Source organism: Adiantum capillus-veneris, chromosome 22, assembly GCF_014529385.1.
Source record: "Adiantum capillus-veneris isolate H3 chromosome 22, ASM1452938v2, whole genome shotgun sequence".
Taxonomy (NCBI): Eukaryota; Viridiplantae; Streptophyta; class Polypodiopsida; order Polypodiales; family Pteridaceae; genus Adiantum; species Adiantum capillus-veneris.
Window position 1 is genome coordinate 144,702,145 of NC_140952.1, and position 27,631 is coordinate 144,729,775.

Below are 27,631 nucleotides of genomic sequence, written 5' to 3' on the forward strand. Positions count from 1 at the left end.
TGTATTCATTACAAGGGATTGTTTTTATTTAAGAATGTGGATCGTTTACTCATGTGAACAGCATATATTGTTTGCGCATGGTGCATTTTTTATGCACAAGTATGGATCGCTTGAAATTTTTAGCACTCAAGGCATGGAGAAGTCCCATTATCGAGCAAGGGGAGTGTACTTCAAAAATAGTCGACATGGTGGTGGAATGGTGCAATCCAATTATTTGGAGGAGATGTTCAATTGGTTTTTTCGCACAACATTTGCTCGTAAGCTCACAATGGAGCGTGCGCGACAATCCAAGATTGCTATTGAAGTGCAGAAATGGAGTCGTCAAGAGCATAGCAACAAGTGGCAAATGTCGCAAGGTCCCACCAAGCATGCTACATGGCGGCAATGCAGAGTGCGACAAGGATCAAAGTGGATACTGTGCGAGCCACTAAACGTGAATGTAGGGTCCAACTCTTAGCGACATGTTTATTTAAAAAATAATACTTTTAAAAAAAAATTAGTGTAAACAGGTCCCTTTTTAAATGGGCCCTTATAAATACTGCATGCTCTCATAAACCACTCGTTTCTTAAGAACATGTGAGCTCTTACCAACGAAATGGCGCGCACCAAAAAAACGGCGAAAGAGCATCCGCCTGCCAACAAAAACACCCTCCAAGGATGTGAGAAGCCGTCATGGCTTAAAGGCACAAGAAAACGGCCACGAACGCCTGGCCGTTCCAGGAACTCATCTGGTAGTGGGCATGGTGGTAGGGCACGAGAGTCATCGAGGACTGTTGAATCTCCATCTCCTCAAGATATAACACCTAGAAGGAGAATGAAGCAACGTGCCCAGCGCTGGAGAGAGGAAGAGGGCAAAGCTATGGAAATCAGTATAGAATGCAAGCAATAGCGCTAGAGGCTATTCAAGAAGCTGCAGAGCCCCACATCATTTCAGTGTTGGAAGATACCAACCTATGCACCATACATGCAAAGCGAGTGACAATACAGCCAAAAGATATGCAGCTTGCACGTCAACTGCGACGAGACTTCGAGCATTAGCCGAAGTTACCCCTCTTTTTGTATTGCACACCCTTATCTTTGTAATGATTGAACTTTCCAATGACAATATGACAACAGTTGTGTCTACTATCTTTGTAATGAAATGACTTTGTAATTTCAAGTTTTGTATGTAATTTCAGTCAATTTCAGTAAATTTGTGCTTTTTAAGCACCCTTGGGGGTAGATAAGCCTATAAGGGGCAATAAAAAGCCTGGCCACAAGGGCGCGCAAATGGCCCATCAATCAGTTTTGGATGGGCCATTTGCGCGCCCTTGTGGCCAGGCTTTTTTTTGCCCCTTGTAGGCTTATCTACCCCCAAGGGTACTTAAAAAGCACAACTTTACTAAAACCTATTGGTTTTGCAACATTATTTTACATGGATCCTTGTGGACACCCTTTTTTGGCCATTTCAAGCTTTGAATTCCCTATAGGATATCAAAAAAAATAACATATTGTGAAACCAAGTGTCTATGCAACATTAATTTGGATTTTTCAAATGTCCAATGTAATTGGACTTTTTGGTGCAGGGGTGTACTAGGTAGAGCTAAAGCAGGTGATAGTGTGCTGAAAACTTCATTTCATAATTGATTTCACCTTTTCTAGTGTCCTTGAGTGTGAATATATGCTGGAATTGCCATAGAAAGGGTGCATCTAAATTAATGATGCAAAACCAATTCATTTCAATAAATTTGTGCTTTGTAAGTATCCTAGGGGGTAGATAAGCCTAAAAGGGGCAAAAAAAAGCTTGGCCACAAGGGCGCGCAAATGGCCCATCCAAAACTGATGGATGGGCCATTTGCGCCCCCTTGTGGCCAGGCTTTTTTTGGCCCTTGGTAGGCTTATCTACCCCCTAGGGAACATAAAATACCTAAATTTACTGAAATTGGCTGAAACTACATACAGAACTTGAAATTACAAAGTCACTTATCAAAACAATTTTCATATCACCAATTGAAATAATTTTCAAAATTGGCAAATCACATTCAAAAGAATTTGCAAGATAGAGAGACAATTTCAAATATTTTTTATTACTTCCAAAACGGTGATTTACATCATGTATCTGAGGAGTTCATAATTTTTTTGACCATTTCCTGGTGCCTATTTTGCGCGTAAGGCAACTCCCCAGTCAAGAGGGAGTGTGCTATGGCCTTTGGGTCAGTTGAGCCAATAGAAGCATGTATCCCTATCTGGGCAAGCACTTTACCACGAAAGCCAGTGCCAAACGTTGTGCATACAAGGGATCTACGCACTAGGAACACTTGATGCGCAGTTTGAGCAATGGTGCTCAAACACAAAAACTTGCTCAAAGCTTTTAATGACCAAGTCATAAAATGGGCTTGGGGAGTAAATTCATTATGGATAATGGCCACATCGCCAGGGGGGAGTTGTCCTAGGTAATGCGCAAGGGAAGCTTGACGTCCAAAGCCCGTCCGCTTGCCACCCATCCTTGCAGCAAAATCATCAACCTCCACGACATCCTGTCATAAACCGATGAAGGTTGAGAAAAAAGACAATGAAGGATAAAATAGTAACATGAAATTTAGGATACATTTTACCTCCTGCTCCTTGTCGTCCTCCTCTCTGTTGCCCTTTGCATCCAAGTCAATACTCCCATGCACCACAGATACGACTTTTGGATCATCAGATGGGAGGTTGCATAATGGCATAGGCATCCTAGCAGCCTCAACCTTGGCTTGCGTGGCTTGGAATTCTTCATCAGCCACGTGCAACTGCTCTGCTGCGAGGACCTCCGCACATACAACTGCAATAGTGTCAGCAACAGAGTCCCCATCTGGCAAGAGCTTTCTTTCTAGGACATCTGGCGTATTGTCTAAGGGACATTTGGTGCTGTTGCATAGCACGCTCAAGCATTCATCCATGCGCAGGCCAAATGCTTTCTCCATGTCATGCAGGAACACAAACTCCTCCCCATCCACTAACACTGAGGAGAAGCGGTTGATTTCTACCTCTGGGATAGCCACATCCGTCAGTGGTAGTGGCACTGGAGTGTCACTAGGGCCAGCTGCAACTATGGATTTCTCAACCAGTTCCTCAAGACCCCTAGGGTACTCGAGCCAGTGTGCCTTTCCTTCCGCTGCAAGGTTCATGGGGATAACCTGCTGCTCCTTGGTGTCCTTGATAAAGGACCCAACCTGAAGGTGTGGTAAGCGAAGCTCCTCCAAATCAGGTTCCTCGCTCACCAAGAAGATAAATGTTGCGAGCCGAGAAAGGTACTCCACCCCCAACTTGCGCTTCTTGAGCGCTGACGCCCCTGGGGCTTGCTCGTCCAAGTAATGGCCTGCATCGGTTGCAATTTCTTGGAATCGTTGCAACCGCTTGGAAAATGGGCGATCACCTTTGTGTATATAGCGCAAAAGATTGCAAGGCACCCAGATCCCTACATGTGGGGGGATAGATACAGAATATTTTATGATGTGCTCCTCCATGAACGCAAAAATCTCGGCAAATGCATCCATGTGAAGGGCAACAGTGGCATCAAGGTCAGGAAGACGAGTAAAAAAGATGTGGAGGTCCAACTTCCCTTTGTATTTGGTGTCCTCGAGGAAGAGGATGAAGCGTGACAAAGGGGTGGATGTGGCTGCAGATGCAGAGGCTGTGGAAGCATCCATGTCTAGCTTGGGGTGTAGACAGAGAGTGGAGGAGCTCAAGAGTTGCAAAAGTGAAAATAGTGAATGAGTTAGGTGGCCCCCCTTTTATAATGGACCCCTTTTTTAAGACATTAAAAAAAAGGCACTTTCACCAAAAAATGATTTCTCATCCCAATGCAAAAAATTATATTCAAAGGCATGATTTGCCGAAGCAAATCATGTTGATTACACTGGGGATCAGTTTGAAAATTGCAAGAGTTACAAAGTTATAAGATCGATAGCATAGTTCCTTCCATCCCCCAGTCCTCCTCGACCTTCAGTTTGTCTTCCATTCTCTTCCCAATCTGCGGACATTCATTACAATAAACATCCAATGATCGACAAACCATGATGTATTGAAAATGTGGTGGAAGGATTCTCACCTTGTGACCTTGTAAACGAAATTGTGCTTGTTGAAGGGCCTCAAAACCCATAATAACCAAATGTTCTCGAACATTACTGAGATTCCAATGCTTGTTCACTTGGACTGCCTCCAAAGCATCGTTGGGCATCTTCACTGCAATGTCAAAGCTTGCAATAGCGTCGTCTACACTCTGTAAGGGAGTCCACACTCCAAGCTTGCACATCCAACGATCATAGTGAAATCGTATGTACAAGGAGGTGCGGGATTTCAAATAGCGCATTCCAATACCTGAAGCTCCAACCTTACAACGGTACCGGTCACTGTTGTGCATGCCCTCCACAAAACCCCAGTCCTCTTCTAAAAGCCTTCCTAATTCCTCGTAATGCGCATCTTTACATACAAGCATTGTGGTAGTCTCCACAAATCCAAACTCTTTAAAAATGTGCACAAAACAATGAATAGGCAAACACCAACTCAAGCCCACAGACCTAGAAGCTTTAGAGTATTTCAAAGAGTTTTGGACATCCATTATCATCTTTTGCTTGAAAGATGCTACCGACCACAAATCTGGCACCGGCCACTCCATACTTAATAAGGAAGTTACTTTGATGGGTTCAAGCGTTCCAAACGTTTGTGTAGAAGTAGGGACAATATAGGAGTGAGAATAGAAGAAAATCCTTCTTTGAACCAGTTTGGTTGGGCAAAGATGTGGGAACATTATTGCTCCAATATCCGCATGTATAGCATTGAATGTGCCGGAGAGACTATGTAGTGGCTGCTCCTCCACCAACGTGGATGGAAATATGACTATAAATGCATGACAAATCTTAAGTATGAATCCATAATAACATTACACTGTGATTTCACACCTAGCTTTGTATTCTCAAAACATGTACTTACAATGTGTTGGAAATCGAGGTGGTTGTTGTAAATGCATGGTTGACATTGAGAAAACATGTTGCACAATGGCTACGGTCCCCTTGTCTTTGCGGTTCTTGAAGCCAAGGAGCTTTCCTTTCCAATGAAGATCCAAGTTTGCACGATTCCGCACACGATGAGGGCCAATAGCAGATGGTTGCATGTATACCCAAGCACCTTTGGTGAACTCTTGTGGCACCCACTCATCATCTACACCTCTAGTGTTGTGGCATGTAAGTGCTGTGACCTCATCCTTTGGCCGCCTTTGCGAAGTAGAGTTGGCCATGGTTGAGAAAAGAAAACTAGGAGGAGGAGGAGAAGGACCTTGCTTGTTGCTACAATATACAGAGGATAAAGTGATATGAGAAGGTGGATAACCCTTGTGGCAATGGGAGGAGAAGGTGGATAACCCTTGCTTGGTGTGGCAATGGGAGGAGAAGGTGGATAACCTTTGCTTGGTGTGGCAATGGAAGGTGGTAGGGGAGGAGAGAGGAGCTTCCTTGCTGCAGCAATGGAGATGGTGTAGAGAGAGAGTGTGTTGGAGTAGAGGATGAGTGTGATGGTTGCAACCAAGGAGGGGTTGGAAAAGGGGGGTTCTAGAGAGAGAAAATCACTTTTTGCCTAAGAACTACCTTTGGGGGAGCTCTGGATAGCAAAAAAAGATTTTTCAAAAGTTTTTTAAAAATTTTGAATTTTAGGGTTTTTGGGTGCACGTTTTGACTTTTTGAGGTCAAAAAATGCTTTTTTGACCATAAAATAGTTTTAGGGGGGTTTTAAGAAGATGAAATTTGAATTTTGAAAATTTTTAAATTTTTGGGATTTTTTCAAAACCGAATCAAAAAGGAGGGAAGTTGGAGGTTCCATATGGCCCACCCACTCCCCCCCTACCCCCCCCCCCACCTTCTCACTAGATAAGAGCCCATTTGAGAAGTGTAAGACTACTTTCTCCCCCTACATTTTTGAGGGCATAGAGTGTGTCCACCATCCTCTTCTCATTGGCTGGCCTCTAATTAACCTTAATCCCAAAGGGCCCCTAGAGGGTTCATATTTTTCCTAATGAATATGCAACCCCTCGTGGAGATCGGCCTACTATATGCAAGATCTGACCGTCTATATCTCTCATGCTATCCCTAGTCTCTCTGGTCTTGGACAGTGTCTGAAGGGTGTGGGTCAATGGTCTAGGGGCACTCATATCTACAATGGGTGATCTATCGGGCCCTACCTCTGGTGCTCTCAACTGGGGTGATGTGGTCGTCATAGACTCTCTCGTATGCTCTCTAATCTGTGTCATCAAAGGCTGGCATGGGTCTCTCGATGGTGCAAGGTGTCTAGGTTGAGACTCTCTAAAGTACGTGTCTCGAAGGCTCTGGTCTCTATCTGTGGCTCACTCTGAGTGGTACGCAAAGTGCTAGCAATTGCCGTGTACATCGCTCTAGACTCGTGATAGCTCGAAACGCTTGGCGGCAAATCAAGTGTAGGTGAGGAGAATCCTCGCGGTGGTTGCCTGAGTGATGTGGGTGGTGGCACTGTGTCTAAAGGAGGTGAGGCACTCCTACTCGAAGTAAGGTGTTGGGTCGGTCGAGGATCGTACGACAATGCACAAGTCAAAAAGTAAAGCTCAGTGCCTGTGGTGCTCATGTAGCATCTGTCTTTAGGCTCGCCAACTAGTGTCACAACATCTGTGGATAGGCGTCTACTAGAAGTGCGACACTCTGATCAATATATGTGTTGAGCACTATCTATATAAATCACTCAGGGACCTACCCGCTATAATGTAACCTGCACGGGACGGTCGAAGGCCTCAAGGCAATCATCTACGTGTACTAGCTCTATCTCCTCTAGCCTAATCAAATGGTCGACCACATACGTGGCGCGATAGTCATCTCTAAATGTTCCATCCCGCATGTCGTCGGGAAGGACTCGCACCACCCGGAGGGTCTGTGTGGGGCCAAAGGAGGTGCGACACTAGACAAAGAAATGTCCATATGTGTCCGTGTAAAAGGGTCGGCCTCTATGCTCGCCTACAAGTGTGAGCAATGTGTACTCAGAGCACGAAGTGGTCATGGCCATCATATGTGCGCTCTCGGCGTGTGATAGGCCTCTAAACCTCGTCAACTCGTCGAATGTAGACTAAAATCAAAATCTGCACTAAAATCAAAATCAAAATCTCGGCGTGTGATAAGCCTCTAAACCTCGTCATCTCGTCGAATGTAGACTAAAATCAAAATCTGCACTTTATCGAGGTTTATGCGTACAATCGGACTCAAATCTGGCAAAATCTGGCAAAACCTAACTCTCGGACGTATTTGCTCTAAATGTGTCCAATCGTGTGTACATGCTCGCAATCGTCGAGTATATGGGGCGTGTGATGCGTGTGGAATATGTGTGAGAAGCAAAGAGACAAAAAGAGAAAATCAAGGGAGTGTTTAATGGAGATCTTTTGTGTGGGGATGAGTGAAAGTTGGCAAAGAGACAAAAGGAGAAAATCAAGGAGTGATTAAGGAAAAGAGACAAAGAGAGAAAGTCAAGGAGTGATTTAGGGAAAGAGACAAAGAGAGAAAGTCAAGGAATATTTAAGTGGGGGATCTTTTGTGTGTGTGTGTGTGTGTGTGTGTGTGTGTGTGTTATGTGTGAGTGAAAGAAACAAAGAGAAAATCAAGGAGTATTTAAAGGGAGACAGTTTTTGTGTGTACATTTTTTTTTATTTTTTTTTTTATTTTTTTTACATGTATGTGTGTGTGTGTGTGTGTGTGTGTGTGTGTGTGAATCCGAGAGAGAGAAAGTAAGAAAAATAAAGAGGGGTGTATGTTTGTGTATGTGTGTGTGTTTTTAACACATCAATTGCCAATCAACCCAAGATCCGTTTTAACCTCTTTTTTGTCCATTTTTTGCCAAAAAATTAGCGCAATTGGTGGTTCAATTAGAAAATTTATACACATACACATATTTATCACTAATCCAACATCACAATACAATCATAAATACTCCAATTTGCCACTTGCAATTAGTTTAATTATGTGTGTATACACAAGCACAATTAAGCCTAAAATGCACCAATTAATCACACACAATTCTACCGAAATTTTGACAACAGTTTGGTGCAAAATTGGCAATCGAAAACCATAAACCATATCAACATAATGACCATAATCAATCAATGGTTTTGCATCAAACACATTAGCATCAAAATTGCCAAAAAAACAAGCACCAATCTGTACACATTTTTCCTCACATTGGCATACACTAGTGCACATAGATTTGCACTGATTAAGTGCACCTAATCAATTCTCAAACCCGCATTTTAATTTTAGATTTAAAGTGGGTTAATGCACTCACATTACAATAAGAATCTCGTCGATTTCTCCACTCCAATTGACGATTACACACGTGTGTGTGTGTGTGTGTGTGTGTGTGTGTGTGTGTGTGTGTGTGTGTGTGTGTGTGTGTGTGTGTGTAGGCAACCGCTTCACCGCATCTCCACCTACAAGCACCAATCACAAAGCATCATGTGTAGCATCAGTTTTCTTCAAATCAAACACATAATCATGAAGTAAAAACATCCAATTAGAGATTCATTCATGTTTAGCACCAAAAACACACAAGATTAGTGAGTAATTAGACATCAAAATTAGTATAAATGACACATAATTACACACTTTCTAATCACTCAAATCATGCAAAATTGATGAAATTTCAACCCGTAAGAGTGATGCACAAGCCTCTAATTAGGCACATAAACATGTAAAACACTCCAATTGTTAGTGGATTAGTAGTAAATTAGTGATCAATTAGTGAAAATGAAGAGAAAACATGAAAATTACACACAACTTTTTTAACAAAATCTCATCACAAATCAACCATTCACCATCACCAATACCTAATTCTAATGAAAATTAGAAACTCAAACCATCACACGGGTGATCCTCTAGCTTAGGCGCTCGATCCCCGGCAGCGGCGCCAATGTTGGCGGTCATAGCACAGCGCATAACCCATCGACATAATGTCAATCTGGTGGATCGGAACCCGGCTAGTGCATGGAGGCATGGATGCACCTAATGTGACGGAATGAGGACTCTAGGAAGAGGGGTAAAGCAAGAGAGGAGAAGAGGGAAAGCCGATGAGGCAAGATCTATGCACACACACTCTCAATCTACACTCTAACTCTCTAATCATGCAGACAATGGTGTATCCCTTTGCTCTAATCTCAAGCACACACACTCTAATCACACATTAAGCATACATGAGAGAAATGTATGCATTCCACGTACACACACTCTAATCTAGCACACATGTGAAGCGAGAATGCTCAAACAAGAGGGAAAACTTGAGAGAGAAGAGAATATTAACACTAATCATACACCATTAACACACATAAGCTTGAAAGACAAGAGAAAGTAGAGAGAACTTAGCTTCCATTAATCCCAATGACTACTACATATGATGTGGAAGATCCAAGCTCCATAGCCACTCCTCTTCTTCTTCTCCACACTCCCTCACACTCTCTTCTCTAAGAATGCCCTTTCACATCTTGTGAATTGACTTATATACAAGGGCTTTTAAAAATGGGCGGCCGGCCAAAAAATGTATAACATGCTGTAGGTATCTAGGCTCATCTAATCATCAATGTACAACTTGGAACCCACTATGGAGCCCGTAAATACAAAAAATATATGCATACACATATGTGTACACACCAATGGAAGCATAATGCATGTCGTTGACACTCGCCCATCAACATGCACCGAAGATCACTCCATTAAACTTGATTGAGGTTATCGAGGAGCCATCACAAAGTACACATGTGGTACCGGTAAACGTACTCACACGATCGATGCTCCAAAAACAAAACTATATTCTTGAGGAAAGAGACATGGCATCAATTGCCCAATCTCAAAAGAATAAGAAAACACAAAGGAAGAGATCGCAAAAAGCAACAAAGTCAAACCCCAGTTCAAAGACCAACATAGGGATTGGCAAGACGACCCCGTATATATGAACGACACTGAAGAGGATTCTGATTCAGAAGAAACCATGGAGACCAAAACAACCACTAAGATAGAAACCAACCAGGAAGATCTTCATGAGCCACAATGGCCAGGATACAAGAAGAAGATAGGACATTGAGCGAGTCAACAGTTAAGGAGAGTTTGGTAGAAGATACCCAAAGGGATCTAGAACCAGCACCTAGGCAGATCCAGATTGCAGACACAGTATTCCCTACACAACAACAACCTCACCAAGTCCATAGACCCTTAGCCATACCTAGTGTCATCCAAGAAGAAAGTGACTTAAATTCATGGGAAAGTGGGCGTACTCACTCCTTGATGGAAAGAATGTTTACAAAGGGACTACCTGATCCTATCAAAGAAATGGAGATCCCATCTTTCCCACGTCAAGGGGCAAAAGCCCAAAAGGTGTCGTTAAACATTGCCAAATTGATGGGTTTCATGTCTTAAGAAGTTAGAACCACCATCATGTCAAACTATATAAAGACCCTGAGCTAGTCTCAGCTCTTCGAGCCTTCCTCAATGGAGAACTAAAGTTTGGGCTACCACAATTTTCACAGATGGATGGAGCTGGGGAGATTCCAATAGAGGAGGAACACTTAGATCCACAACCCAACCTAGAGGAGAACCTTGTGGTAGAAATACCTGTTAACAAGTTGGGACAATACTTTGAGGTGATGAATCCAATGCAACCATACCAATCACTACTAAGGGATTATCTGTGAAGGGAATCCTTGATGGTGGCGTTGAGGTTAGCATTGTGACTAAAAATTGCTGGGAAACTATGGGAAAACCTCACCTTGGGACCACAACCATAGTAGTAAAGATGGCTAATGGGTCTATTGTTAAACCTATTGGGATGCTAGAAGATCTCAAGATCAAGGTCTTTGGACATAAAATAAGAACTACCTTCATTGTTATGGATTTCTCCAAGCACACTATGGCATCGGAGATGATCTTAAGACGTCCTTCCATGAGGAAGCAAAAATGGTGCATGACTGGTCTAAAAACCATGTCTACTTGAATTTCCAAGATTTTGTCATTCGAGTGGATCTTGTAACTGGTAGAGCACATCCTGTAGGAAACAGGTTTATAATTGATCATAGATTTGACATCACAGTTCACTCGACCCATTGCAGTAATGTTATACGTGTAAAGCGGACACTGATGTTGGGGAAGATTCTCCTTATATGGATGTACTACCTGGGATGACTGAGTCGGACGATGTGGATTGGGTCCACCTAGCAGCAACCATAGACACTTAGGGAAACAGGGGGACAACCTGGGTAACATCGAAGGGGATGAAATGCCACCACTCGTACACTTAAATATGCTAGAAGCAACACATATAGCTTTTGATGACCTACAAGATGAAGGTTTGACTTGCATTGGAACGAGTAGCGTCTCACAAGACTATAGCATACACAATTTGGGATCATAATCATCAATTGAAATTGAATCTGAGGATGAAGAATCTGAGTTAAATCTTAGTGCAAATGTGGGGACAAACCATTCAGGGCCCAGTGGTACCCTAGATGACAATCTATCCAAGGGAGCAGAAGACACAAGTAGCGATTCATCTAGTGACTCTTCACTAGAGATTGGTCGTAATCAAAAATTAGACAAGAAGAGTAAGAGATATAAGAGGTGATGATATCGAGCAAATGTGTGTGCTAGAATAAATGAAAATAAATCTACCGCAAAATGGATTAATTATATAGGGGCATGTGATGCTCATCAGAAGTTGGTAGATAACTGGGGTGAATACCTTCAAAGCGTTATGTGGTGTAGTCTACAACCCATTGACATCGCACAACTAGAGGCTACAGAGAAGCCAAAGTTGAGCCGTATCGTAAGGAGACGACAAAATAGAGAGTTAGCTCAACAACAAAAGGAATCGAAAGTGAAATCACAGTCCACAGAACAACAGGACCCCACAGACTTACACCGTGCACCCACCTGAACATTTCAAATCCTATACCACAGAGGAACGTAAGGTTGTGTATACAAAGGCTCAAAGAAAACCTATCGATGGGAGCAATGGAGTCTATGACGATCCAGCGATAGTTAAGGAAATAGAGTTAGCAGACCCAGGAGAAGAGTCCAAACCTGTTTTCATTACCCAAGATCTGACAGAGACTGAGGAGTGTGTACTTAAAGAACTTCTCAAGGAATACAGGGATATATTTTCCTTGACATATCATGATATGAAAGGTGTTCCACCTTCCATGGTGCAACACACAATCCCCATGAATAGCATGGCTAAAGTTCAGCAACGACCCTACCCAATGAATCCTAAATATGCAAAGATCGTTTAAGAAGAGATTGAAAAGCTTGTGAAATGCGGATTCATATATCCTATTGAGCACTCAGAATGGGTGTCTCCAATAGTGATTGTGCCAAAAAAGAATGGGAAACTCAGAGTGTGCATGGATCTCAAGAAGGTCAATGCCGCCACTAGGAGGGACCATTACCCCTTGCCATATTCAGAACATGTGCTTGAAAGAGTTGCAGGAAAGAAGCTTATAGCTTTTTAGATGGGTACTCTAGCTACAATCAAATCACAATTGCGCTGGAGGACCAAGCTAAAATAGCCTTTATAACTGAATTTGGAGTGTTCGCATTTCGCGTTATGGCTTTGGCTTAACCAATGTCCCTACTACCTTTCAAAGACTAATAAACACTGCTTTTAGAGAATATTTGAGGGAGTTTTGTGAAGCTTTCTTAGATGACCTTTGTGTTTATTCCTCTTGGAAAGAATATCTATCATGCTTAAGAAAAGTGTTTGAGAAGTATAGATTGTATCGCATCTCCTTAAACCCTTTCAAATACCAATTTTGGGTTAAACATGGAGTCATTTTAGGGCATATAGTGTCCAAAAATGGGATTTCCACAGATGAGAGCAAAATTAAAGCCATTGCTGAATTGCCACCACCTACAAACTATAAAGGAGTTCAAAGGTTCATGGGCCATGTTGGTTATTATCGCCGACGGTTTATTTTAAACTTTGCCGAGATAGCTCGTCCTTTGTACAAGCTTCTTATTGAGTTCCACTGGATCATGGAGTGTGACCATGCTTATGAGTCATTGAAAAAGACCTTGACTAGCACTCCTATTCTACGAGTTCCCGATTGGAATGTAATTTTCCATGTGCATATTTATGCATCAAACTTTTCTATTGGGTGTGTTCTAGCTCAACCAGAAGAACATAAACTGGACTATCCCATTAGCTTTGCAAGTCGCCAAATGAATGATGCCGAGAGAAACTATACCACTACAAAGCGAGAAGTTTTAGGTATGATTTATGCATTGAAGAAATTTTGTTACTACCGTCTGGCCAGCAAGTTTGTTTTCTATGTTGATCATCAAGCCTTGTTATATCTAATAAATAAACCTTGTTCCATGGGAAGAATTACACGATGGTTGTTAATTCTCCTTGAGTTTGATTTTATCATTGTGGTGAGACTTGGTAAAAGACATGTCATGGCGGATCATTTGTCTCGCATACCCAATGGTGAAGCCCCTACTAGAGTCAATGATGAGCTGCCCGATACTTCTCTATTCCTAGTCGAAACCATACCTGAATGGAGTGAGAAGATTGTGAACTTTCTAGTTAATGGTTTTCCACCCAAAGAGCTTCATAAGAACATAACTCGAAAACTGTTAAAAGAATGTGAACCTTACTCTCTCATTGTGCAAGAACTCTCTACAGGCTAGGGAAGGATGATATTCTTAGACGTTGTGCCCATGAGGATGAGTATTTATACATACTGCAAGAAGCCCACATGGGCATAACCGGAGGATATTTCTTAGGGGAACTAACAGCTAGAAAGGTATTGCAATCAGGCTATTGGTGGCCTACCTTATTCAAGGATACATCACTTTTTGCAAAAGGATGTGATGAATGCCAACATTACAAGATCACACAACGAAAGGATAGGATGCCCTTACATCCTGTTAAAGTGACTCAACCATTTGAAAAATGGGGTTTGGACTCTGTAGGCCCAATTAGTCTAGCAGCTCGTAGCACTCAATCTCGATATATTATCGTTGCCACTGACTATGTGACAAAGTGGGCGGAAGCTAGGGCGACACGTAAGGCTGATGCGAGGTCAACTGCCAAGTTTCTCTTTGAGAACATTATTACAAGGTTTGGTTGTCCCTTTGAGATTGTGAGTGACAATGGTACTCATTTTATAAATGGAGTAATAAAAGAACTCACTACCAACTTTATGATAGCTCACCATAAGTCCACACCTTATTATCCACAAGCAAATGGCCAAGCTGAGAGCACCAACAAGACCTTAATCTCTATCTTGACCAAAACGGTGGAAGCTCATCGCACAGATTGGGATTTAAAGTTGACTTCAGCTTTATGGGCTTATCGTACTACGTACAAAGTTGCCATTAACTGCACACTGTTTAAGATGGTGTATGGCCAAGAAGCGTTTATGCTATGGGAGTTTGTCGTTCCTAGTCTTCGATTAGCTTCTCAAGAAGGTTGGGATGGTAACCCCTTAGTTGAGCGATTATATATCCTTAAAAGTCTAGATGAAGAGAGGCAATTAGCTGTGCAAAATGCACTTGTGGAGCAAGATTGGAGGAAGAAATGGTTTGACCGTCATCTAAAGAACAAAGATATCAATGTTGGTGATAAAGTCCTTATGTATGGAGTGCAAAATATGCGAGAAAAGGGCCATATAGAGTATGTTAGATCACCCCACAAGGAACCATTCATGTGGAGACTGTTGATGGAGTTGAAACCATTGGATTCCTCAATGGGAGAAAATTTAAAAGATACTATGATCCTTTAAGCCAAGAGGAGCTATGTGCCATCCATCAAAAAAAGACAGCTAAGGCACAAACAGAATTGAAGAAGATACAAGCTCAAGCTAAGGCTAAGGAGCGACAACAACGCATAAGACGCCAACGAGAGACTAACCTTGGAGTTACACACCCATTCCACATTGAAATCGACAAGGATTGGTTGGACTCTGACACACCTCTACGATACCCTATTGAACTAAACAACGCCTATGAAAAAGTGCTATATAACGCCTTATTGGACACGGGTGCTAAATATAATATGCTACCATATGGGGTGTGGTGTCAGTTAGGGAAGCCACCTCTATCTGAGAGTATTATCCAAGTCAAGGGTGTCAACAAGAAAAAAACTACAGTTTTTGAAATCTGACACACTTCTATCAGTTATGACAATGGGGTTGTAGCTCAAGACTTTTTGGTCATGCCTGTTCAAGCTATGGAGGGTAATATAAACCTAGGATGCACGTGGATGATAGCCACCAAATGCACTATTGATTGGGGACAGGGGGTGTCACAACGCAGAAACCAACTCTAAGCCCTGCCACTCAAGCCATAGTCCCTGAGATATTGCCTCTTAAGGAAATAAAACCAAAAACATTGCATGTCCAAGAGGTTGAACCATATGTCCCCATAGCCCAACTCTCTAGAGCTTCAACTGATGTAGTTGAAATAAAGCTTGAGACACACAAGACCCATCCCAATATAACAAAGAAAACGTACAAGTGGGTCCCTAAAGCTTCTTTAGTGACCATAGCTAGTGCTAAAAGACAGGAGGCTGGTAAGAGACGTCCCACTCGCCCCAAGAAATTTAAAGAAACGTTGCATTGGATTCCTAAAAAACTATTGGAAGCCCAAGGCTCCTATGAAGGAAATGATCACATCTGGGTGCCAAAACATAAATTGTGCTCTTACTTGTCAACTGGCCCATGTGAGCTCAATCCTATGGCTCCAAAACGAATTGAAGATCGCGAAAAGGAAAAAATCACGGAATGCTACACACCCGCTCCAGGGCTAGTTTGGGTACCGAAGAAAGAACGATTTGTTCCACCTAGCTCAGGAATAGGGAAGTCAAATGAAGCTTCTTTCTCTTCATGTAGTTCCTATACAAAAATAGAAGCTTTGACACAACCTCCACCCACCATTGTACATATCCATCCAAACAAGGAAGAGTTTGCACCTCCCTTGTAAGTCCACCACCTACAACAACGTTGCAAATTAAATCATGGGAGAGTACCTTACCACCCTTGCAACTAGATGAAATGCATAGGGCGGTCAAAAACTATTGGTTAAAGCCTTCACCCATAACAACTTGGAACAATTAGTTTCAAAAGGTGACGACATCATTCCAAAAGGTATGATCTACCCAAGGAAGGGGGGAGTATTTGCTGACATCCATCATTCACTTGCTTCCCTCTCAACTTTCCTCCATGACCTCTCAATCTCCAAAAAATAATGTGGAAAATTACAAGTTCTATACATAACATAATCATAAAAACACGTTATGCACAAGAACACGACTCTTGTAATATTTGCACTCCAACCATCATCTATCTATGTGTACAGATATGGCTAGTACGCTAGAGTCATCCACTCCTGCCTTGGGTGAGAGGTACCCTCGTTACTTTTCACAAGTGTTTCACACGGTCTTTCCGGTGCTTGCCTGTGAATGGGATTTGGTAGGTACACTAGCATGTGTACAGATATGGCTAGTATGCTAGAGTCATACACTCCTGCCTTGGGTGAGAGGTACCCTCGTTACTTTTCACAAGTGTTTCACATGGTCTTTCTGGTGCTTGCCTGTGAATGGGATTTGGTAGGTACGCTAGCATGTGAGATAAATTTCAAGGAGTTAGAATGGTTGATACTTCTCTTGACCACGACTAATCCATACATAGTAGAGAGTGTCTCTCTCATTGCACAAGCCTATCCTTTTGACCAAGATGACTATAAGCGTTTAGTGACCTTCTTAGTAAACATTGGTGCCTTTGATGATGAAAACGATTTACATGATTACACGGATGGCACATATGGTCTCATAGATGATGACTTTATTTTTGTTGACTACGAGGATAGGAGTTTAGCCTTAGGCTTCCCCCCCAATCTCTACAATATCCCATTCCCTTGACTCTCTAAGGGGAGTGAAAATAATTAGGTTAGGGTTCCTTATGTTTTTAATTTGTGCTCAATAAGTGTTGGTACCTTTTCCCACCGATGTGCCTCTGGAAGGTGTATGTTTGGTGGTGACTATTGTGCAGTTTGTGACTACATAAGGATGCCTCTGAAGGACAACGACAATGGATGTTTACATATTACAACGGATGTTCTCCATTATGTCAAGTGTACTACTTCCTTTTATCTATGCTTCCACATTTACATGTTTGCATCTTGTCATTTGAATTCTAACAATGCATAAAATTTATGAAGTTGTGACATTGCCAATTTAGATGCTATAATTTTTCAAACTTCTAGTACCTTATTCTTCTCTTTGAGTTTGGCTTTAAGTAGGTATTGGGACCTTAGGCTAAACTAAGCCACTTAATTGTTGACTTTAATTCCTAAATAGTCTATTCCTAAACTAGGCCACTTAATTGTTGACTTTAATTCCTAAATAGTCTATTAATTGTAGTAACTTTAGTAATGTTTTAGGCTATAAGGATATAGTTCTCTCTAGTTTATTCCACCTAAGAGTGACATGTTATGGAAGCCCATGTGTTAAGCTGGGAGTCTCCGGGCTAGTTTATGCTCAAGCTGGTATTTGAGACCTTGAGTCTCCCAGCTGCTGGTATTTGAGACCTCGAGTCCCCCAGCTACTTCTGGCAACTATGACAACAACAAAAAAGAAAACAAAGAAAAAGAGAACGAAAAGAGAAAGAAAATAGCACAAACTTCCTTGTATTTTATGTGGATCACACTTAAATGATATAAGTGACAAGACCACTAGTCCTTAGACCCCGATGAGCATTCCTAGGGTTAACTACTCTTTAGTCGACATTTTTTAATTAACGTTGGTCAATCTAGTACTTACTTTAGCCCTAACTCTTGGCTACTTCTCTTAGAGTCTACCTAATAGACCCTAACTCAATTGCATTTTATTCAGGTACTATGTTTGTTCTAGTTGGCAATGTTACAATTCATGAACCTGTTTTTACATTTCCTAGAATATCATGTATGCATCTCACTTATTGCACACCTGTACATGCTGCCTTTGAGCTTTCACAATGTTGTTTTTCTTCTGACAGGTACTTCTATCGTGGATCCCGATTCTACACTTTTATATTTCGAGGACGGAATCTCCAGCAGGAAGGGGGACATGTTAACCACTGGCGTCCACTTCTAGTAGTCATGGGCCTTGTTGGTCCAATAGGAAAAGGGTAAGAGTGATCGTCGATGAGAGGTGCACTCTAACAGGAACATTCAAGGGTTAGTTGGCTAAGTATGGGCGCCCAAGTGTGAATGGGACAAGCTCATATAAAAGTCGCCTAAACTTAAAAATCATTCATTCTTTTATTTGTGCAATTGAAGAGTGCTCTTGCTCCATCTCCATCCTCTTCTTCATCATCTCCTTGTGTGTGTGTGTATGCTTGAGAGAGAGAGAGAGAGAGAGAGAGAGAGAGTGTGATCGAGCATTGCGACAACAGCACGACAGCGATAAAGCGGTTGAGCGCGGGGTAGTGGCGGCTCCTTCTTCTTTGCGGCAAGGAATCATCCACGACAGCAAGCGTAGAGTGGTGAGTGACACACCATCACCATCTTTAAGCTTACTAGTTTATGCTAGTTGCATACTTGGAGCCATCTATGGCTCACACACAGTGCTAGGCAAGGCCCTTGCTTCGATACGTGAGGCAGAAGCCCCCAATACGAAAAGGGTAAGAGTGATTTCCGACGAGAGGCGCACTCTAACAGGAACATTCAAGGGTTAGTTGGCTAAGTATGGGCACCCAAATGTGAATGGGGCGAGCTCATATAAAAGTCACCTAAACCTAAAAATCGTTCATTCTTTCATTTGTGCAATTGAAGAGTGCTCTTGCTCCATCTCCATCTTCTTCTTCATCATCTCCTTGTGTGTGTGTATGCGTCAGAGAGAGAGAGAGTGTATGTTTGTGTGTGTGTGATCAAGCATTGCAATAACGGCACGGTGGCAGTGAAGCAGTTGAGCGCGGCGCAGCGGTGGCTCCTTCTTCTTTGGGGCGAGGAATCCTCCACGACAACAAGCGTAGAGTGATGAGTGACACACCATCGCTATCTTTGGCATGCTTGGAGCCATCTGTGGCTCGCACACATTTCCAGGCAAGGCCCTTGCTTCGATACGTGCGGCAGAAGCCCACAAGGCTAGAGGTAATAAAAGAATGGCCTAATCCAGGGAATCTTCATGAATTAAGAAGCTTTATAGGTATGTGCGCATACTATAGACGCTTCATAGAAAAATGCTCACAAATCGCGGGACCATTACATGACCTAAAAAAGAAAAACGTTAGGTATACATGGTCTGCCAAGGAGAACAATGCTTTCAAAAAGCTTAAAGAAAAGCTTATCTCTCAACCTATGCTTACACTGCCAGATCTCTCAAAGCCATTTGAGGTCCAATGTGACGCTTGTGGTGATTGCCTTGGAGCTGTCTCTTTGGCCTATCATTCTCACACGGATGGCCAAAGTGAAATAGCTAACCTAACAATTCTTGATCTACTAAAAGCCTACGTAACGGAAGTAGATCAAAGGTCCCAATGGGGGAAGTACTTACTCTTAGTGGAGTATGCCTACAATAACATTGTACATACTTCCATAGGAAAATCACCTTTCCAAGTAATTGAGGGAAGATCTAAAAGTCCCCTGCTACTTAAGGTACACGGGAAGATCTTCGCTACAGATGAGTATAACCGAGACTTATAAGAATCTTTTCAAATATTAAGGATGCTATCTCTATCTCATAGCAAAGGCAAAGGGCTGCTGCTGATAAGCACAAAAGAGCCCAAGTCTTTAACAAAAATGATTGGGTCTTGCTTAAATTTCCCAAGGCTCGATTAAGGCACACGATGGGCAAGAATCCTACGGGACACCAAAAGTACTATGCTAAGTTAGCAAAAATGTACTATGGTCCCTTCCAGATTCTTACACCAATCAATGGCATGGCATATCAACTCAAGTTGCCCAGTCATTGACTCATACACAATGCTTTTCATGTGAGCCTACTAAAGCCTTACAAAGGAGAGCCACCTCAAGAACCAACTATTGAAGACCCATCGGAGATCGAGAACCAAGAAGAGGTGCTGCAGCCCGAGTCCATTCTCTGACATGAAGACAAGGTATTGAGAGGCGGTAAGATTATCTAGAGGACCGGATTAGTTGGAGCCGGTCCCCCCTCCAATATGCATTTGTATTATAGATTCTTCCATGATGAAAGATTTGTTTACAATACAACTGATTGTGTTCCTTGAGACCTTCTTGATGAGGTGAAGATGGCAACCTTCACTCACCAAGCATTAGCATAACAACAACAATAAACATGATTACAATACAACTGATTGTGTTCCTTGAGACCTTCTTGATGAGGTGAAGATGGCAACCTTCACTCACCAAGCATTAGCATAACAACAACAATAAACATGATTACAATACAACTGATTGTGTTCCTTGAGACCTTCTTGATGAGGTGAAAGATTTGTTTACAATACAACTGATTGTGTTCCTTGAGACCTTCTTGATGAGGTGAAGATGGCAACCTTCACTCACCAAGCATTAGCATAACAACAACAATAAACATGATTAGGATGAACTTGAAAAATGCCCAGCCTCAATCCCAAGACCTCAAACACCATGAAAGGTGAGGAGAGCTGGCAGGGAGTGAGGAAGAAGAGAAGTAGAAGTAGCTCTACGAGAAAGCAATACCTCTTTGCACATAATCACTCATAGCTCTTGTAGCATAGTGATAATGGAGATTAGAGAGATTGATAAGCAAGCATAAGCATTCTCCTGTGCGGATTTGCATCCATAGCCAAGAGCTTGTTGTAGTAGGCACTCAACTTCTCAAGCTTGGAGAAGGAGATGGAGTTCTTGCTTCACAAGAGTGTGTGAAGAACAGAAGAATGAGAGAGAGAGAAAGAGAGAGAGAGAGAGAGAGAGCTCATGGGATGCTCAAATGAGAGCGAGAGATAGGTAGCTTGGTTGACCCCCATTCCTAGGTTTCCCTTGAAGCTCATTGGGCCATGTAGCCCTCTAGCCAGTGAGAGCTTGGCTCCCTTTGGGGCAAGTTGTGTAGTCTCTTGACAAGTGTCCTTTTTTCCCTCTTGTGAGATTAAGCTAGCACCCCCTTGCTTAAGCACAGCCCTTGCCTACTTGAGCAGTGTGCCTCTACACCTGACATGTGGCCCCTTTCCTCTCATGAGAGTATGGGTCCTTGGTGAGGTGCATATATGCTACTCATATCCCTCCTTTGTAGGGCTCGCCCCCTTCTTTGTAGCAAGATCTTTGAACTTGGTAAGCAGGCAGGCCCCCTACTTAAGCACAGCCCTTGCTTAAGCAAGCTGCCCACTTGCCTGCTTGGACCTTAATTGCCTAAAGTTTAAAAATTAAGGACTATGTCTTAAGGCTTTTAACACTTACCTTTGGAGGCTTTAATGAAGCCAACCCCAAGGTCTTTTTCTCCATTGGTTAACCTTGCTCTTTGATAGACCATTTCTCATTTGCGTCCCTTTACCATTGGCCCCGTGTTGAAATAGATCTATAAGCACATATGTATCTTAACCCTTGTCCCCGTTTATTCTCCCACATTAAGTGATCATCTTAATATGAGAAAATCATTTGGGTTGGTTAGATATTAGATTTTATGACATTACTTCTCTCTTGAAATCATAGTCGTCCTCGACTATGAGGTAGAATAGATAAAGTTGTTGTCATTAGTCAATTTTACTTGGTCATTGGCGGGTAGAAGATCCCTTTTTACCCTACAATATCTTTTCAAGATGGATGAGTAATCCATTTGGTGCTTGGGAGACTTAGCTACCGCAAGCATGTCTGCTCTTTAGTCCATTTCATTCTCCCAAAATAGAGTGACAAATTCTACTTGGTGTTTGACGTTGTCATCACAAACATCATTCTAAGCATGCATACTATCTTAAATTTGTGCACAATAAAAAGAGAACTAGTCTTATAAGACAAAAACCTGGAACCTTTAAAAGAAATATGTACATTTTCTTATTCTAATGTAGCATTGTAAGCATTGACATGGTTCCCACTATTCTTAAGATGTATTCCTTGCATCCATCTAGCATCTTCAAAAGGATAATTTTTGAATTTAATAATATATCGTCGGATAATCTTACCATGGCGTAGTACCTTGTCTTTATGCCGAAGAATAGCTTCGGGTTGTAGCACCTCTTCTTGGTCTTCAACTTCGGGAGGGTCTTCAATAATTGGTTCACTTGGTGGCTCTCCTTTGTAGGGCTTGAGTAGTGTAATGGAATTGGCCTATTTAGTTTGAGAGTAGTGGAAATTAATCAGAGTACTTTTGAGAAATGACTTTGTGAGCATAGCGGGTGAACATAATTGAATATAGCAACATAATCATAGCAATTAGTTAACTTGGCATGAACAATACTTTTGCAAGAGAGAGAATTTAGAGAACATGACAACAGTTGAGGACCGGATTTATGTGGAGCCGGTCCCCCCTCCAATAGGCATTTGTATTATGATTTCTCCCATTAAGAGAGACTTGTTACAATACAATCTTTGTGTTCCTTGTGACCTAGGTGATGCAATGAAGATGGAAAGCTTCATGCATCACAAACATAACATAAACTTGAAGAAAGCTTTAACTATCCCAAGCCTCAGTCCCAAGACCTCAAACACCTTCGAAGGTGGAGAGAGCTAGCAGGGAATGAGGGTAGGGAAGAGGAAGAAGAAACATTTCGTAGGAGAAAGAATTAGTTCCTCACTTATCATAACTCTTGTTGCTAGCATAGCATAGTAATGAAGAAGAAGAAGATGGCAAGCTTAAGCATTGAAGCATGGCTCTTGGTTGGATTTGCACTCCATATCCAAGAGTGTTGGTGTTTGCTCTCAACCTCTACTTACTTGGAGAAGGAGAGGGAGCTCTTGCATTTTGCATAGCACACAATGAGAGTGTTTGTGAGTGTGTGTGTGGGTGAGTATACCCCCTAAGCAACCCCATAGTTTGCTTGGGTCGACCCCCCCTTGTAGATCATGCTTGAAGCTCATTGGACCCCTCCAGGCCTAGCCAATCACAAGCAGGAGGCATTACAAGCAGCAAGGGTAGCCTTGAGACAAGTGTCTCCCTTTCCCCTTTGAGAGAGAGGGCTAGATAAATGCTAAATCAATTAATTAAATCTCCTAAATTATTATTGGACCCCTTGGGTGGCCCACCAATAGGTTCAGGCACACCATGAGGGCAACATGAGGAGGAACTTGACAAGTGTCCCTCTTGCTTTCTTTGTACCATGCATGCCTTGTGTGAGTGTGTGGGTGTTCTCTCTCATCACCCCTCATGTACGGCTCTCCCCCTCCTTGTAGGGATTGAATATTTGACTTTTTGACACCTCAAGCCCCTCATACATAGGCCCAGTTCCCACCACAAGCTTGGCCATTAAGCACTTTAAGCTTGGGCTAGGTTCTCACCTTAAGTGCAACCCTAGCATCTCAAGCATGTCAAGCATCTCAATAATTAAACACCTCAAGCATCTCAAGCACCTCAATCATCAAGCACCTTAAGCACCTTAGTCATCAAGCATGACAAGCAGGACAAGTACCTCGAGCTGGGTCGGGTTCCCGCGCCTCAAGGTCAGCCCTAGCTTACCTAAGGTCAAAGGACTTTTACACTCATTATTGGAGGTCTTTAATGAAGCTAACCCTAAGGTCTTATGCTCCGTTGGTTAGCCTTGCTCTTTGATAGACCATCTCTCATTTGTGCCCCTTTACCATTTGCCCCATGTTGAGATAGATCTATAAGCACATGTCTATATCTTAACCCTTGTTCCCGTTTATTCTCCCACATTAAGTGATTAGTTTAATATGAGAGAATCATTTGGGTTGGTTAGATATTAGATATTAGATTTTATGTTATTACCTCTCTCTTGAAATCATAGTCGTCCTCGACTATGAGGTAGAAGAGATAAAGTCTTAGTCATTAGTCAATTTGACTTAGCGGGGATAGAGGATCCCTTTTTACCCTATGACATCTTTCCAAGATGGATGAATAATCCATTTGGTGCTTGGGAGACATAGCTGCCACAAGCATGTCTGCTCTTTAGTCCATTTCATTCTCCCAAAGTAGAGTGACAAATTCTACTTGGTGTTTGAGAGGCGTCATCATCACAAACATGATTCTAAGCATGCATAATAGTTAAATTTGTGCACAATTAAAAAGAGGACTAGTCTTATAAGACAAAAACATGAGTCATTTAAAAGAAATTTGTACATTTGCTTACTCTAATGTAGCATTGTAAGCATTGACAAGGTTCATACTATCCTTAAGCTGTATTCCTTGCATCCATCTAGCATCTTCAAAAGGATAATTTTTGAACTTAATAAGATACCGTCGAATAATCTTACCATGTCGTAGTACCTTGTCTTCATGCCGAAGGACAGCTTCGGATTGTAGCACCTCTTCTTGGTCTTCAACTTCGGGAGGGTCTTCAATAATTGGTTCAGTTGGTGGCTCTCCTTTGTAGGGCTTAAGTAGGCTTACATGAAAGGCATTGTGTATGAGCCAATGGTTGGGCAACGTGAGTTGATAAGCCATCTCATTGATGGGCTTCAAGATTTGGAAAGGACCATAGTATCTTTTTGCTAGTTTAGCATAATACTTTTGATAGCCCGTAGGATTTTTGCCCGTCGTTTGCCTTAATCGAGCCTTAGGAAACTTGAGTAAGACCCAATCATTTTCTTTGAACATTAAGGCTCTTCTGTGCTTATCAGCAGCAGCTTTTTGCCTTTGTTGAGAGATGGATATAGCCTCCTTAATCTTTTGAAAAGATTCTTGTAGGTCACGGCTATACTCATCGGCGGCGAAGATCTTCCCATGTACTTTGAGTAGCAAGGGACTTTTAGGTCTTTCCTCAATGATCTCAAAAGGTGCTTTTCCCGTAGAAGTATGTACAGTATTATTGTAAGCATACTCTACAAGAGGTAAGTACTTTTCCCATTGTGAGCATCGATCTACTTCGGTAACATAAGTCTTGAGTAGATCAAGTATCGTAAGATTGGCTATCTCACTTTGGCCATCCGTTTGTGGGTGATAGGCCGAAGAGAAATTCATTCTTGTTCCTAGATTTTCAAAGAGACCTTTCCAGAAATTACTAGTCATTCTACGATCTCTATATGACACGATGGATGTGGGTAATCCATGGTGCTTGAAAATCTGAGATATGAAGAGAGTTTCCATTTGATGTGCCTTAATAGTCTTTTGGACGGGAATAAAATGTGCTTGCTTGCTAAACCACAATCAAGAACCTCACTGCTCTCAACTGCACCACCTAGCCACATACACACATGCGGAAGGTAACTCACCTAATCATGCTTGATTCGTACGAAACTTAAGGAACACCATCCCCTCACTAGGATACACCTATCCCTAAGCTTGTACACTCAAAACCCTCACTCCAAACCCATTTGCGGAAAACGCGTAGGATGACAGAACAAAATTTTGAAAGTGCCCGAAACTGAAATTTATGAGTACCTATGTGTAGCTTATGTCGCCACAATTCTATAGACTACTAGCATGTAGAAAACGGACATCGTTTGATACACTTACGGCCACAAATAGCTCGTAGATGCGTCGGCGTGTGCGCTTCGTCTCGCGTGGAATGCTTGGCGTTGTCGCGTAGCTCTCCTCGAGCCTACAGCAATGGTGCAATCGGATCTCCAATGTGTTGAGCGAGCCAGGCGTAGCAAGAGGATGAAGCTCACACTCACTCTCTTTCTCTCTCACACACAGTAGACGGCAGCGCTCAGTTTTTATTATGATTAAAGTCTTTTTACAAAATGACCTAGGTACCTTATATACTAAGGCTACCTTAGGTTTAACCAAAAATGGGGTTGAAAGGGTCAAATGGCTTTGTATTTACAATCTGGAAGTGCCATTGCACCCCGGCTTCTGAAACTAGAATAACTAATCATTACAAATGACATTTATAGCCATAATTTGCAGCATTTCATAACTCGCAAAAGATAAGACTTTGGTACGAAACTTGAGTTATGTTGTGTTGTTGACCCAGCACCCAGCGGTCAACATTCCCCCCTTTTGCGTTCATGTCGTCCCTGACATGACCTGATTGTCGATGGCGGTGTGGTCTTTGCTGTCGTTTTGTTGTTGTAAAGAAAGTATAGACTATAGCCTTTGCAGTAGCTTGTCTTGTTCGTCCAATCCGATGTACATAGTCTTCACATGATTCAAGAAAATCATAATTGATGACGAACTGTATGTCTTTCGCATCCATGCTCTGAGCTGCAGCATCTGTTTCTGTCATTATAGATCTACTGCCAGATCTAAATTCAAAAAGAACCCAATGTCGTTTAACTTGACTGTTATCATCATGGATAGAGAAAGCTCCATCCATCACTTGCTCCAGCAAATCTGTCAATTCGGAGTATTTGTGATTCTCAGAAACAACTTCTACAATCTATAGAATTGAGTGATTGGCTTTCTGATCTTGTGAGCCAATGACAACTTTGTAAGGATTTTGTAGAAATTGTATGGCTAAACCCTTAACTTCTTTAGGCCAAGTTGCACTCCAATGCAAAGTCTGTCTGTCAGGCCGAATCCAGGACTTAATTATTCTAATTTGAGGTTCAAAACCCTGCCAATCATTCGATGCGCATTATCAAGGACAAGCTTTTGAGATCCTCTAATTACCATTATGTCTGCTCTTTGTCATTGAGGACTTCTTTGTTCTTGAGTTATGTTGTGTTGTTGACCCAGCGGTCAACACTTTGCTGTTGTTTTGGCTTCATCTGCTGCACTACTTGTATCTTTGTCGAACCACAACAGGAACTATGATCCATTAGAGCGGACGTCTATCATCGCAACCATTCATATTTGGAGATTCTCTGATTACTTTTGTGTCTGCTCTTCTTCATTGGTAACTTCTTTGTTCCTGTACAATCATGTTGTTAGTGTTGTCTGCAGCTTTGTCATTATAGGCCATTCTTCGACTCGCCATTGAGGAGAAGTATGCTATGGTCTGAAATTGGTGCTCCAATTCATTTGTCAATTGATTTGAGTAGCATTTCCTTATTGTTGATGTAGAAGGAATATGTACAAGAGGATGGTGATAGGTGTCTTTAGATTAGGGTCTAAAACCTGGATGACCAAAGGGAAAAAACCCGGTGGGAAAAAAATGTCTTTGGTATACGCTCTTATTGGAGTTGAGCTGTTGAACGTGAATTACATGTTCATGACAGGTGAGTGCTTGGGTGAAACACGGAAAGAGTGCCTGATGCAAGTGCCAATTATGGGACACTCTATATGCATATGAGAAATTTGTCACCAAAAGCATGCAATGTGAAAGAAGGAGATGATGGGTGTTTCGAGGAATAAATGTAGCACATGTGACATCAAAAGATGTCTCAATAGCTTCCACCTTTCCAAGAAGGGTTTTCGATGTAGAAGTTTCTCCACTCGTATCTCATTGTGCTCAGTACGTGAGTGTCTTTTGGACCTTCTCCTTCACTTCACCAGACTTAAGTACTTAGACTTCGACTCTTTTGCTCACCTATACCAGCATGAGCGACACAACGTAAATACGCTCAACTCTTCCAGCTTGAGCAGTACCTAGAATAGCTAAGACGCTTAGACCACAGAGAATATTACTTGAAGCTTTGGG